This window comes from Dermacentor variabilis, chromosome 4 (assembly GCF_050947875.1).
Source record: "Dermacentor variabilis isolate Ectoservices chromosome 4, ASM5094787v1, whole genome shotgun sequence".
Taxonomy (NCBI): domain Eukaryota; kingdom Metazoa; phylum Arthropoda; class Arachnida; order Ixodida; family Ixodidae; genus Dermacentor; species Dermacentor variabilis.
The window spans coordinates 121,469,585-121,482,956 of NC_134571.1; the positions used below are offsets into that span (position 1 = coordinate 121,469,585).

The window sequence follows — 13,372 nt, forward strand, 5'->3', positions numbered from 1 at the left end:
GCTCCCTCACATAATGGATAGCTTCCGGTGGGACGACGCTCATGGTTCTAAGAATTTCGGTGCGCCTTGCTTTGAAATATATTATACTAAAATTTGCTGAAAGAATATTTGTAGTTTAGAACACATGTCCTCAGGTGGGAAAGTAAAATAAGAAGGTGAACCAGCCGCGGTGGCTTAGCGACTATGGTGTTGCGCTGCTGAGGACGAGGTCGTGGGATCAAATCCCGGCCACGGCGGCCGCATTTCGATGGGGGCAAAATGCAAAAGCGCCGGTGTCTCATCATTGGGGACACGTTAATATCAGAATTAATCTGCTGTCCCCCACCATGGCGTGCGCCGTAATCAATTTGTGGCTTTGGCATATAAAACCCCAGAATTCCAGAAAGGTGGATGAACGCAGAGTAAAATCAATTTTCATACACTATGAAACACACTGAGCAGGTTGCTACGCAAGAATATTTGCATAATTTCAGGCTTCTGTCTCCAAAGAAGTGGTAGATTCCCCACCGTTGAACAGGCTAAAAGTAAGTCGCTGATTCCAGGTGAACGAGAGGATATATGTCAAGATAATTAGGATATATTTGGCAGCTTCCCTAAATAACGTAAAATTAGCGTAAAATTTTCACCGAAAATCACTTACGAAATGAGATTTGTGTATTTGAAATTTTGTTTTTTTACAGCATAACCAACTCGTTTCATGCATGTTTTTGGGTGTGGCGGAATATTGCCCCGCGTGGTTTGTCGTTGATCGTTTTGATGGAATGTCCAAGGTTATCATGCTATGCAACTCGTGCAAGATCCGACGTTTTCTTCTTTCTTGTGGATTGTTTTTAGCGATTCAGAATTAGCATCTGCAGCTTAACTTGCAGTTACGCATGTTTTGCCGACGCTGAATAGCCTACATCTCTGATCCTCAAAAACGAAATTGCAAAGCGCTAAGTCTTGAGTGGACACGTTAACTCGCATGCAGCATATGGTTAAATTGACGGACTTATCTCTGTAAAGAAAAAGCAAATTTTACAACTTGATGTTTTGGTACATCCCTTCGACTAGCTATCGAAGAGCTGAAGGTACAAAACTAAGTCTCTCAGGCGTCAAAAGCGGGCTTCTGTTGATCTTATGCTTCACTACTGTGCATTGTTATGAAGAACGACTCACTTGAATTAGCTGTGACTTGTTAGTCTTCTGTAAAAAGAAAAAAGAAAGCTGTGAGTATCATTGAACTGAACAATACTTGTAATGGTTGCAGTGACGTCCTCGTGCTTGAGGGTTGTCCAGAACTATCTGCAGCTGACCAGCTAACTGCTTTAGGACTGCTTTGAAGTCAGTAAGTGTTTAAAGCCGTGTCACCATATCAGCAGATACGAAATAAATTTTCAGATATTTCGTGCTTAAAATCTTGCAGCGAGAATGATTTTGCTCTACCAAGCCTTTTCAAGTGTGGGCAAAATTTCTGAATAAGCAATGCTAAAGAAAGCCAGCGCATTCGAAGCAAGTCTGAAGACGAGTACCTCTAAACTTGTGCTAATCTCTGTAATTATGGCACCTGCATATGCCTGCACCATGGGTCTGCTTGAAATCAGCAATCAGAATTCGGTGGCTAATGCTGCGAAACAACGTGAAATATAAAAAAACAGCTCAAAATAGTAAAAATAAAATTCGGCAGAGACAAGCCTGCCTAATTGTGGGTATACGCAAGCATTATAGTCCCTTTGGGGAATGGAATGGAATGGAAAACTTTATTGACTCTTTTAAAGTTTTAGCGGGTCGAGGCCGAAGTCTTCATTCTTGAAGCTTGGGTCCTCTTCAGCCATAGATGGGCCCCTAGTCCAGGGCTCCACTGAGCCGGGCCGCCTCGCACGCGTGCGCTATTAGAGCTCTTTGAGCCTCTAGCTCGCGGCTGGTGAGCCAGCTCTCCCATTGCTCCGCACTTGGTGTTTTGTGTTTGTGGAATGCCTGGTTTCTTGTACACTCCCATGTAATGTGGTATAATGTTGGTTTAACTCCACACCACGGACAGGTTGCGCTATACTGCGTGGGGAACATCCTACTTAGTATGTGTAAGTTAGGGAAGGAGCCCGTTTGCAGTCTCCGCCATCCTGCGGCCTCCTCCTTTGTTAATGCTTTATGTGGTGGGGGATATTGATATCTTAGCCCCTGATAGAGGTTTAATAGCTCTGAATAGCTGTTCCCGCAGTTGATCTGTGGCCCCTCTGGGGCGATTGACGTTCCTGCTCGGCTGGTCATCCCTCGAGCTAGGCTGTCCGCCCCTACGTTGCCCCTGATCCCTGCGTGGCTTGGTATCCAGATAATGTTATGTGTGGGTTCTCCCTCAGCGATTGGAACTCTGCTGAGGATCTTGAACGCCGTGTTACTAATTCTGCCTCTTATATAGCTCCGGCACGCCTCTTGTGAATCTGTTAGAATATTGTCCTTGTCCGCGCAATCTCTCGCCTGCGTTCTAACTGCGGCTCGTTAAGGCCAAGTCAAAACGCGCCAAGCGTCTCAACGCGCTCGCTTGCAAGCGTGGAGATCTTAATTCGGAGGACCGTTCAGTGCCATTCAATTGGACAGCGATGATTTTTATTTTATACACTCATTTTATACACTTATGACATGGGGCCTCCTCCTCCACATTGGCTGCGCCGTCACATGTGCGATGAAGCACGCACTTAGCCCACACTTAGCCCACGGCGGCTCCGCACTGGAACCGCCGTGGCGTCGAGGAAGCGTACACGCTTGGCTCGCGCCCAGGTGGTCCGGGTTCGATTCCTGCCCACACTGAAATTGGCCAAATTTTGTTTTCGAAGCCATTAATTTACATTGTTTACCGGTAACTCTATCAGAAATTTGACGTCAATTCGAGCACCTTGCGACGTGTTTTTGCTCTTTGAACCGTCGGCCATATATGGTACCATCCTTTAGTCACGCCGACCCCGCCAACGGAACATCGTTTTAACGCGAAAGCACTAAAACGCTGTTCCCCGCACTTCCTTAAACTGTTAGCTCGGTGGATTTTATAGTTTCTTTTTTTCAGGGAAGCGGAATAAATGCTGTGCCATCCGTAAAACACACTTAAAACGTTCCGGATCCCTTGTGTGGTTTTTACTGCTAAGACCGCATATAGCCTACACACCTTGATCTTCGACTAGACGGTAATCATAAGTTGTCCCTATTTTTTACAATATATAAACAAGGCGCTTTGTTTAGCTCACTGAGGACCTCGGAGAAACCTACTACGCACATTGTGTAATGCATGAAAATAAGGAAAGAACGAGGGTGCGTAATTATTCGCAGTTTCCATAATTAAAGTATTGCTTCATATTACACTTAACATGCACCCCCTCCCCACCCTCTCGCCAAACATAAACTTGGCGTGACCTAGCGTTCATTCAGAGTCCTGGAAAACACCTAGCACGATGTCCATATAGCGCTTTTAAGTTCTTGGTAAAAAATTTGTGCCATGACTAAATTTGATCTACACCCTATGCTTCATGTACGAATTCGGCATAATGTTCGTCTCTCTTTCTTTCTATGTCCCCCTTCTACTCTCTTTCTCTGTTTATCCCCCTTAAACCTTCCTCCTGCGCAGGGTAGCCAACCGGAACTGCCTCTGGTTAACCTCCCTGCCTCTCTCGGCATTATCTTACCTCTCTTATCTGGCATAGTGGTACCGCAATTATTGATAACTTTAATCTTGCTGGCGTTTAAAGTTATGCGAGAGCAGAGGGCTAAATACTTTGTCACTGACAATACAGACTTACAAATCTCCCGAGGGCTTGCATACGTAAGTTATTGCGTAAGTCTCAATCAGCCCACACACTTTACGCTTTGCCTACGCTAAACCCACAATGTTCCTCTTATGTTAACCAAAAGTAAATAAAGTGCATCGTTCAGATCATTAAGAACACCAGGGAAACTAACTACGAACGTCGTAGAACGTAGGAGGGTTCCGTAAAAAAAAATGGCTGTGGCTTAGCTAAGGTTAAGCCCAGGATGCGAAGCATACTAGCCTTTATTTTAACGTGACAGCGTTAAGGAGCTCGTGTAGCAGAAAAGCCGGTGTCGTCGGCGTCGGCTCCGGCGTGCGGCGCTTGCTCAGGCGCACATTTCGTTGTCGCGCCGAACGCTGCGTTGCTCGACGCTCACCGCGTCCGATGCGGGGCGCGTAGTCGCTGCGCCGTAGCAAAGCCACCTAGAAACAGTCTCTGTAGCACGCCGCAACCTTCGCTTCTCATTCCAACGAGCAGCTCTGTCTCCAGGAGGCATCTCACCTCGTGAGTGTAGCAGAGGCAAGCGCAGCTGCTTATATACCGCCGCGACGCCGCGAGCGACGGCGCGAGTTGGAGCCCCGTTTCTCCTCTGTCGTGACGTCACGGTGTCACGTGGTATTGAAGGCGACACCGCCGCGCCTGAGGAGCTGGGTTGAGCCCTAGTAATATGCTTCGCATAATATTTGCAACGCCTCTAAATAAGCCAGAGACGTTAAAGTTTTTCCTCGAATTGGTCTTTGCACGGGTACCATTTTCAACAAATGCAAATTCGGTGTAACGCAGACCTTTCTCAGGGCATTCAGAAAGGGAGCTGACAACGGCCAGATGGCACTTTTAAACATTTGCTTAAGCAATTTCTTGCAAGGCGCCAATTAACGTGAAATCTTGAAAATTTGCACACGCATCGTGCATATTATGCTTACTATTCCTTTAAACTTTCAACTTTCAAGACATTGGGGAAGCTTTCTGAACTCATACTATTAGTGCGACAGCGTTAAGGACCCATGTCGCAGTAGATCTGGCGTCGGCTCTCGCGTCAAGCATCGAACATCGTTATGGCGAGCATCAATTCGCACCACGCATACCGAACCACGCAGGCCCTCCATGTAGCGCAAGGAAGTTATTGAACTAATTAATCTATCGAGGTAAAATGCGTCAGAAAAATATCGAAAAGTACAACTTACACACAATCTACAGACATGATAGCGGCGGATTGTAATTTGAATATACGAGAAAACATAATTCTGTTGCTCGGAAACTCAAAACATACACCCTTTTTCCAGCCTTTCTACCATTCATAGAGCGGCCATGGCCTCCGAGATTTGCGCGCGTCGGCGCGGGCAAATCTCAAAGGTCATAAAGCGGCACGCCCGGTTCCTTGAAACACCTCCAGATGGCGATTGCCTCCGCCGCATCGCGTCTCACGCAAGAGGCCGCGTTTCTACCATAGAGCTCGCCTTCGCGCATAGAGTTCGCCGCCGCAGCGTTCCCCGGTAAACATTACGGTTACATATGCTGCAGTTGCCGAGAAGCTTAAGAAACAGTGAGGGGTCTTTGAATGTTATCACTTTCCACTCTTAAAGGCGAAGCTTAAGCGTCCTCGAAATTTCTCGCTTCTAAAGCCATCTACTGTTTGTATAAGTAATCTTTTACATATACAGAGGCCCTGTGATTTACATCCACACTTCAACCTGTCTGCAGTCGTCATCATTAACATGACCCCCATGTCCGGGGCAGACGCAGCATCGCCACCACGTTTGCGTTTTCCGACGCGGCAGGAAAACTCTATAAAATTTCATATTAATGCTTCCAAACAGACAGAAAGCCGAGGTTTTCCGATTTCCACTTGGCACACTTGGCCACTTTCCAGTTGACGCACACGAATGAAAAATTGCCCGTATTTCAGCCCGAACATGCTCTCTATCTATTTTCTTATTTCCTCTCAGTATAAAATTGATAAATAATCCAGTTCTTTCCGGTAATCATAAAAACTGTCATATATAGCTTTTAAGCTCTTCTACGCGCACTACTAGGTACGCTGTAAAATTGTTTGCTTGAAATTTGTTGTTTTATCAATGTCAGACAGTAGTTGATCATACACCCAGTACAGATGTGCGCGATAGCAAGATGTCACAAAGCGCGTCTTGTGCGCAAACATCGCGCATGCCCGGATTCATCAGAGAACATATTTTGGTTGCTCTTGACGCAGATAACGTTTTATAAAATCCACGAATTTTTCTTAAGCTAAAGGTTGAAATTTAATTCGAGAAACTTGAAGGAGAGAAATTGTGATGGCTTGCAAACATGACAAAGATTTACTATTTCCTACAGAGAGTGTAGACTGAGCGCAGAATTTTAATACACAGTGTACACCTGCAATGGCAGTAGAGAGACATATGTGCGTTGCCGCAAATTTTTTTCTGTTTTTTTTCCCCGTGATATTCTTATAGATAGCTCGGTTCTGACGGCGCACATGGAGTAGTTGCCTTCGCTATTCGGCCCTCATTCGGCAGACAAGGTGAGTGTGATTTGAGAATGAAGGAGCCCCGTTGAAGCTTTTTTCAGCCTATATAGTTTGGATTTCTTATTTAAGAGTTGACAGAATAGAAAAGAAAATTGCCTGCCCTTCAATCCTTCGCAGGTGATTGGCGACTTTAATGCGATTAGCAATCTATCATATGATGGATGTGCAATTGGTGATATGTTTTATATGATGGTTCTTATAAAAAGCGGCCCATAAAAAGTGCCCCCCCCCCCCAGGTTGACGTCAATGGTTTTCATCGAAGATTGGCTCATACCCGCTGTTACACGCACAGTGACGCAAGTTGGTCAGACGGTTGCTTTAGAACCCGGTTTCCACGGGACAGCAGCCCGATGCTATACGCATTTGACAATGGACTGCCCTGTGGCTAACGCTGACGCGAAAGAGATTAGACGAGGGCATACATGCCGCAAAGTGGGTGAAGTTCCCAAAAAATGGTAATCACAGAAGGAAAAAATCAACTGTGGCATTTAGCGCAATTCTGCGCCTTGATATGAATCAATTTAGGAGGTGGACATTATTGTATGAGAAATTGAAGTGCATATTTGGATAATTATAAAAAATTGTCTCGTTACTTCTAAACTAATTGCTTTACGACACGTGTTCGCAAGGCACATACGCGTGGAACAAATTCTGAGGCTGGCATCAGTTTCGAGATATGCGTTCCAAGAATGCGTGACAAAATACAATGGCATTCAAATTATTTTTCCGCTTCAATGCTTAAACAAGCGTTTGGTAGAAAAAAGATTAAGCAGAACCTATTTTCCGATCAGTGTCGACATGACGCTGATTAGCATTGAAGGACTGTATCAACGCGCGGTATGGGCACCCTGCAATGAAATTTGCCTGTACATGTCGCGCCACCTAGCAGCGACGGTGAGCACCCGCGGGTAGGCCCTCACCGTCATTTCACCAAGCCTGCTTTTCCAATTTTCCAATAGATTCATCGCGGCCTCTTGGCAGCTCCTTCATGAGAAGTGTGAACAAAAAGAACAAGCGCAGAAACTTCTGCGTTAAGGATTGTCACAACCACGAAGGGGATGTCGGCATCAAATTGTACTGCTTCCTTTCAAAACCGAGGGAAGCAACCCGGCGGCTGTAGTGGATCGTCGCGGTTCGTGTCGGTTTTGCGAATTTCTGTTAAACGAACTGAGACGTAAATGCAAAAACAAGAAAAATAAAGAACAACCAGCAGCGGCATCCGTAAAAACATACAGTAAAGCGTCAACTGCATAAAAACACGTGAAATGATTCCCGCTCCTCTAAATTAGTTTAGGTAGTTGTTTAGCTCGTCTTACTCCAAAACAAACGCGCAGTGGTTGTTACGTGTCAAATCTAGCTTCGTAAGCGCTCCGTGCTGGAGGACACGATGGTACGCGCTGTGTTTCTTCCTGCGCCAAGATCCAGACGCGAATTCTGGAACCGAGCTCATTCGTGCCGACATTTTCCCTCGCTTACAACAGAACTAAAGTTGGAGTACACTGCAGCACACATCGAGTATTCGAAAATTAGTATTTCTCTCGCGCACGCTAGCGCATATTTGTTCAGTCTTCGCGTTGTTTAGTCTCAGCTGATTACTCTCTATGATGCTTCAGCGGTAATGCCCTCTCACATTCGAGCCCGAACGACAATACCAGAATATGCTCGAGGCACTTTGTTAACGGAGAAAAAAAGCACTTACCTGCCAAATCGCCAAAACCTCTACAATTGTGCAGTGCAAGGCACGCTCCAAGTAATGAAGCGACAATTGACAGTTCAGAGGCGTCCACGGGCGTATTTTCTCACTTAAGTGGCATAAAGTAATTATTTGTTAACTAACTTTGAGTTCGACGTCGTAAGCATGCTCGCTATGTTGTGATAAATACTTCGCGACCTGAGGTGGTTGCTTAGTGGCTATGGTGTTGGGCTGCTAAGCACGAGGTCGCGGGATTAAATACCGGCCACGGCGGCCGTATATCGATGGGGTCGAAATACCAGAACACCTGTGTAATTAGATTTAGGTCCACGTTAAAGAACGCCAGGTGGTCCAAATTATTCCGGAGTCCCCCACCACGGCGTGCCTCCTAATCACACCGTGGTTTTGGCACCTAAAACACCATAACTTAATTTAAGCACCTCGCTGTGATGTCCGTGATGCTTACTTCTTTGACACGATATACATGGTTGTAGTCGTAAATCTGACGACCTTTTTCAAGCGTCGGTGGTCCAAAATGGGCCTCGATGTTTTCGATTGCCTTAAAACCGCGACTTAGAACGTCCGACAGGTTTCAGATGGGCGCCGCAAAAGCATGCCTCCATAGCAGTGGCCGCCTCGGTGTTTCGCGCAACTGACACGGTGGCGCTGACGGCTGAGCCGATCGCGGCGCCGCCTGACCATTGCAGAGAGCCCATTGCAACAGTCTAAGCGAGTTACGCATGAGACGTGTATGCAGCAGCCATGCTCTCTCGCGCTTCCCTTTGGACACGCTGCGCCATCTAGCGCCGCAGCTGCGAAGTCCTCGCGTGGCGCGTGCGTGAATATGTATTCACAAAAAAAGGGCTTAAACATTGATGACGCATTTTAGACTCCGCCAGCCACCGGAAGAATTTAAGCGGTTGTTTTGTGGCTGAAGAGCGGCGCATACGCTGTAGCACGTGCCCAGTAACCCAAGTTGGCGTCAGAGAGATTAATTAAATCACGACACGCACCCACGTACAGTTAGACGCTGAGTCAAGTTCTTGTGGAATTGGTTTATCGAAGAGCGCCACTTACGTAGTGGTAAATATCTAGTGGCATATACCTTGTGACCCAAGTTGGTGCGTTAAAGATGTCCGTTGAACAGTGGCACGTATACTGTTCGAAATACCCAGTGACCGAAATTCACATCACAGATGCTCATTGAAGTATGGCACATACCTAGGGGGCTATAGCGCAAAGCTATTCTAAACTTTTCTATTCCAATTCTGCAATCAGCCCTCCGCGATTGGTCCAAAACATTTTGGGACAACCTCCACTTCATCTGTCTGTCACGCGACGTCACAAAAATCGCGATAGCTACCATCTGATATGGCATGTACACACTGATTATGCATGATCTGACCGAACAAAAGAAATATAGTTATTTCTGATTCGACGCCTTTTCGCCATTAGCCCTCGACTTTTGGTGAAAAGTTTCTGGGCTGCGCCCACTTCACCTGTCTGTCACGCGACGTCACAAAACTGCAAAAGCTTACCGCGTCAAAATGACGTGTGCGCCTTAAAGATGCATATAATATGCCGAACAAAGCTGAATTTTCTTCTGAATAGCCGCAGGTTGCCCCGTTCCGAAAAGAATAAAAGATGGCTGCCGCTGATCGCTCAGGCACTGGCTGCTCGCACCTGCCGGGAAGCATGGGTTTATTTGCGAATAATAAAACTTTTTGCGTGGTCGTGTAACGTTTTCGAGCACTTTCGGCAGGTTTACAACGTCGTTCTACCAACTCTTCTTTGCTGAGGATCGGTTTAAGCGTCATTCTGAAGCTTCTGTAGCATGCCGCCTCGATTTTCGACCAGCCACCGAAAGCTAAGTAAGGGAAAGCGGACCAATTGCCGACGCCGGCACCACCTTCTTCATACGGTTATCGATTTTGAGTGCAATGGCTCGGCCCCATCGAAACCCTCTCGACTTGCGCGTGCTTCTCGTCTCTTGTCAGCCAATTAGATAAGATAAGCCCCTCAGTGTAGGAAATGTTTTTCGTTTTTCAAGCAAACAAAAGTGACTTCCTATGAACGAGGAGAGCGTTTGATTGGTCTGTTCGCACAAGCCGGCGGGTGATCGCCCGGTGCTTACGTCGGCGGTTACGCAAATTTGACGTCAGGAGATCGGAATAAAAACATATTGGAATAGTTTTACGTTATAGGGCCCCTAGTTTCACTTACGCAGTGATTCAAGTTGAAAGAGCCGCATATAAGCAGTGACACATACTCAGTAAGACAAGTTGGCGGGAAACACGTTAACAGATGAGCGAGAAATGCGCATTGTCGCACATCCATGACCAAAGTTGACCCGATGATTGCTTTTGAAACCAGTTCTCTCACCAAGCACTATGCACTATGCACTAAGCAATAGACCATGGGCCACCAAGCGACCGAAGTTGGTGGGAAGGCGGTTAAAGACACCGACAAACAGGCAAACAGGCAGGCATGCAGGCAGAATGCCCCCGAAAAGAGCGCGAAGTATAATTCGTACTAACTGCGGTTAGCCTTCTGAGCACACTTCCGGAAATGTCCGGGAGATCTATCTATCTATCTATCTATCTATCTATCTATCTATCTATCTATCTATCTATCTATCTATCTATCTATCTATCTATCTATCTATCTATCTATCTATCTATCTATCTATCTATCTATCTATCTATCTATCTATCTATCTATCTATCTATGTGTGTCTCGAACAATTTTCGTGTCAACTTGAGTCACTGGGTAGGTAGTCGATGTTGTAATGGATAGCAAATTGTACTGCTGCGCTGAGGGAACAATTTGGGCCCCTAGGTATGTGGCATTAGCTATGCGCCACTGTTGAATGAACCTCTTGGATGGAAATTTAGAAGACTGCGTTTGTAGCGCTTGGTCAGCACCACTGCTCAATGGAACCCTTCAGCGCCAACTTGGGACCGCGGATATGGGCCCCTGGGTCCGCGCTGCTATTCAATAAATCCCTCTGACGCCAGATCGAGTAAGCGGGTATGTGCCATTGTGTATGGGCCGCTCTTCAGTCTCTTCAGTCTCCAATTCACGCTGTGAAGGGGGTTGGAAAGCAGAGCTGTAAACGACAACTAGAACGACGAACTTATTCGCACTCCGACATTCACATACTCTTTACCTAATTGTTAGCCTAAGACGTTTCGAACGCCTGCAATTTGGCTCACGCCGCTACTTCGTGCACCTACGAAAAGTGGACAAGCGAGAAGAGAAATTCGCCGCGCCACGTATGCGCGCTGCTCTTCAGGAGTCGTCCACTATACGTGGCCTTCCCACAGCACGAATCAGTTTCTGGGCGAGTTCTTCATGTACGAAAGTGTAGTTACGTCACTCCCTGTTTCATATGCTACAGTCAAGCTGCCGCCGCCGCGGCAGCTTCCGAAACAGTATTCTTTACCGGGAAACGTATGCGGGGTGCTTCGCACTGCATGCAGGCGCAGGAGCGCCCCATCATCAATTATGTTGTTCGGATGCTTGTTTTGAGCTCGTTCTTTACTGAAACGTGTGTTTTTCTGTATGTTGAACGCCTGATTTCAAAGAATGTATGCACTGCTTGATTCACTTTGCCGAGTTCTTGTAGCCTCTTCCTTATGGCGGTATGATCCATAGATGATGCTAGTTTTCTGTCGACGTTACGACACGAACAAATCCTCGGAACCTAGCTGTAGACAGCTTCGCTGTAAGAGAACCTTTAAATTTTCTGCGCTACTCGGCGGAAGCAAACCCACGCTACACGGGGGGGAGGCTTCACGGTGACGCTGCTTGATGGCAGAGCGCACGCGAAGCGCGAGAGAGGAGTAGGCTGCATACACGCGTCAGCGTTGGCGACGTGGTGTATGAGTGCATTGCTTCAATGCTATATAATGGCATTAACGTCGACATTCATCGCAAGATGGGTTCCGCCTGAATTTCCTACCGTAAGTCTGCGGCGCTTTACAAGAGTGTTTTTCCGAGCGTGAAAGAAGACCACGAGTACACGCGAAATTGCCACGCGACTGGCCGCTTGAAGCACTTCGCGTGTATTCACAGGCTTCTTTCAGGCACGGAAAAACACATTTATGTGGCACGTACTGAGCAACAGAAAGCTGTTTCGGGAGTTTCTCATGTTACTCTACAATTTTCTCATTGATACTTTTCGCGTATCTAAATATAATATTCTAAAGTAGATGAATTAATTGAGACTTTCTGTGTAATCAGGCGGAGTGCAAAAAAATAATCTGAGTATCTTCAAGCGGCGGCAAACAACGAAACGTTGATTCTGTCCAGCAACGTACATTTTTAAAATCTTGGTGCGTAATAACAAAATTTGTTGCTGGGTTAGTTGGTACATGCTAATGAATGAATACTGGTAAGCGCAGTGTCAAGACGTGACTTGTTCCGCCTTGAAACTGCGCTTACCAGTATTCATTTATTGGTGCATGATGGTTGGGAAACCCTGTATATGCAACAATGTTAGCGCGTTGACATCTAGTACGTAGCTATTTTGTTTCGTATTATGATTGGTGGTGGGCACAAAACAAAACAAATGTCCTCGCTTGCACTATCGCATAGCGCTGTGGTCAAACAGGCCTAAATGGCCAAACGTGCTACATTTGTGGTTCCAGGATTGTGTTGATTTGACAAGTAAATAATTTTGGCGTAGCCGCTCGAATTGTGTCAGGTAGGAGTGCGATGCGCCACTTAGTCGAAATACCGCTGGGGCGGCTCACGAAATTGTGAACCGAGCTGCAGTGAATGGATAAAAGCATGGCAACTGAACTTACCTTTGGGCTGCAATCTTCGTTAAAGCAACTTGCTGGTCGAAGCAACCACGCCGTTCAATAAGCGTTCTTATGCAAGGAATGCTTAAAAGGTGACAAAGAATTAGGCTTCTGGCCAATTCAAAAATTGAATCTATTTACTTCTTGCGCAGAGCTGTAGAGGGATGTCTTTAGCAAAAGTTTTTTTTAATTCAAGCTTGAGTTCAAGAATTACAATGGGTCAATAAGCGCTTGTTCGTTGCGTATGGTATTTTTGTTGTCTAAAGCGTGGCTCTGTTTTAAGCGGCAGTACATTTGTCCGAGCCATTGCCAGTATAAAACGACGTTTTCAATTAACGTCATTTTAATTGATTCTCAGGGTGCAACTTGACCCAACATTATAGGGAAATGGTTCTAAAAAACTAGTAAGCTAGGATACGTACAGCTGTAGGAACATTTTCGCAGTACAAGGTCGAAGAAAATAGCGTGTTCAACTTGTCAACGCGTCAGCTTAGGCATCATTCCTCGTATGTGATATCTTGTCCGCGACAGCCTAACAACTTCTTTCGAAATCTTCGTGCTCAATGGCACCAAC

The 13,372-nt window shown here is 46.1% G+C and overlaps 1 protein-coding gene across 2 annotated transcripts in view; it reads left to right on the forward strand.

The window, feature by feature from the left end:
• The first annotated feature begins 6,241 nt into the window (after positions 1–6,241).
• LOC142577914 (isatin hydrolase-like) overlaps positions 6,242–13,372 on the forward strand; it is a 38,398-nt gene continuing 31,267 nt past the window's right edge. For both annotated transcript variants that reach the window (XM_075687350.1, XM_075687352.1), the window contains exon 1: positions 6,242–6,291. The gene's annotated coding sequence lies outside the window, so the exon portion shown is untranslated. The remainder of the gene's footprint in view (positions 6,292–13,372) is intronic.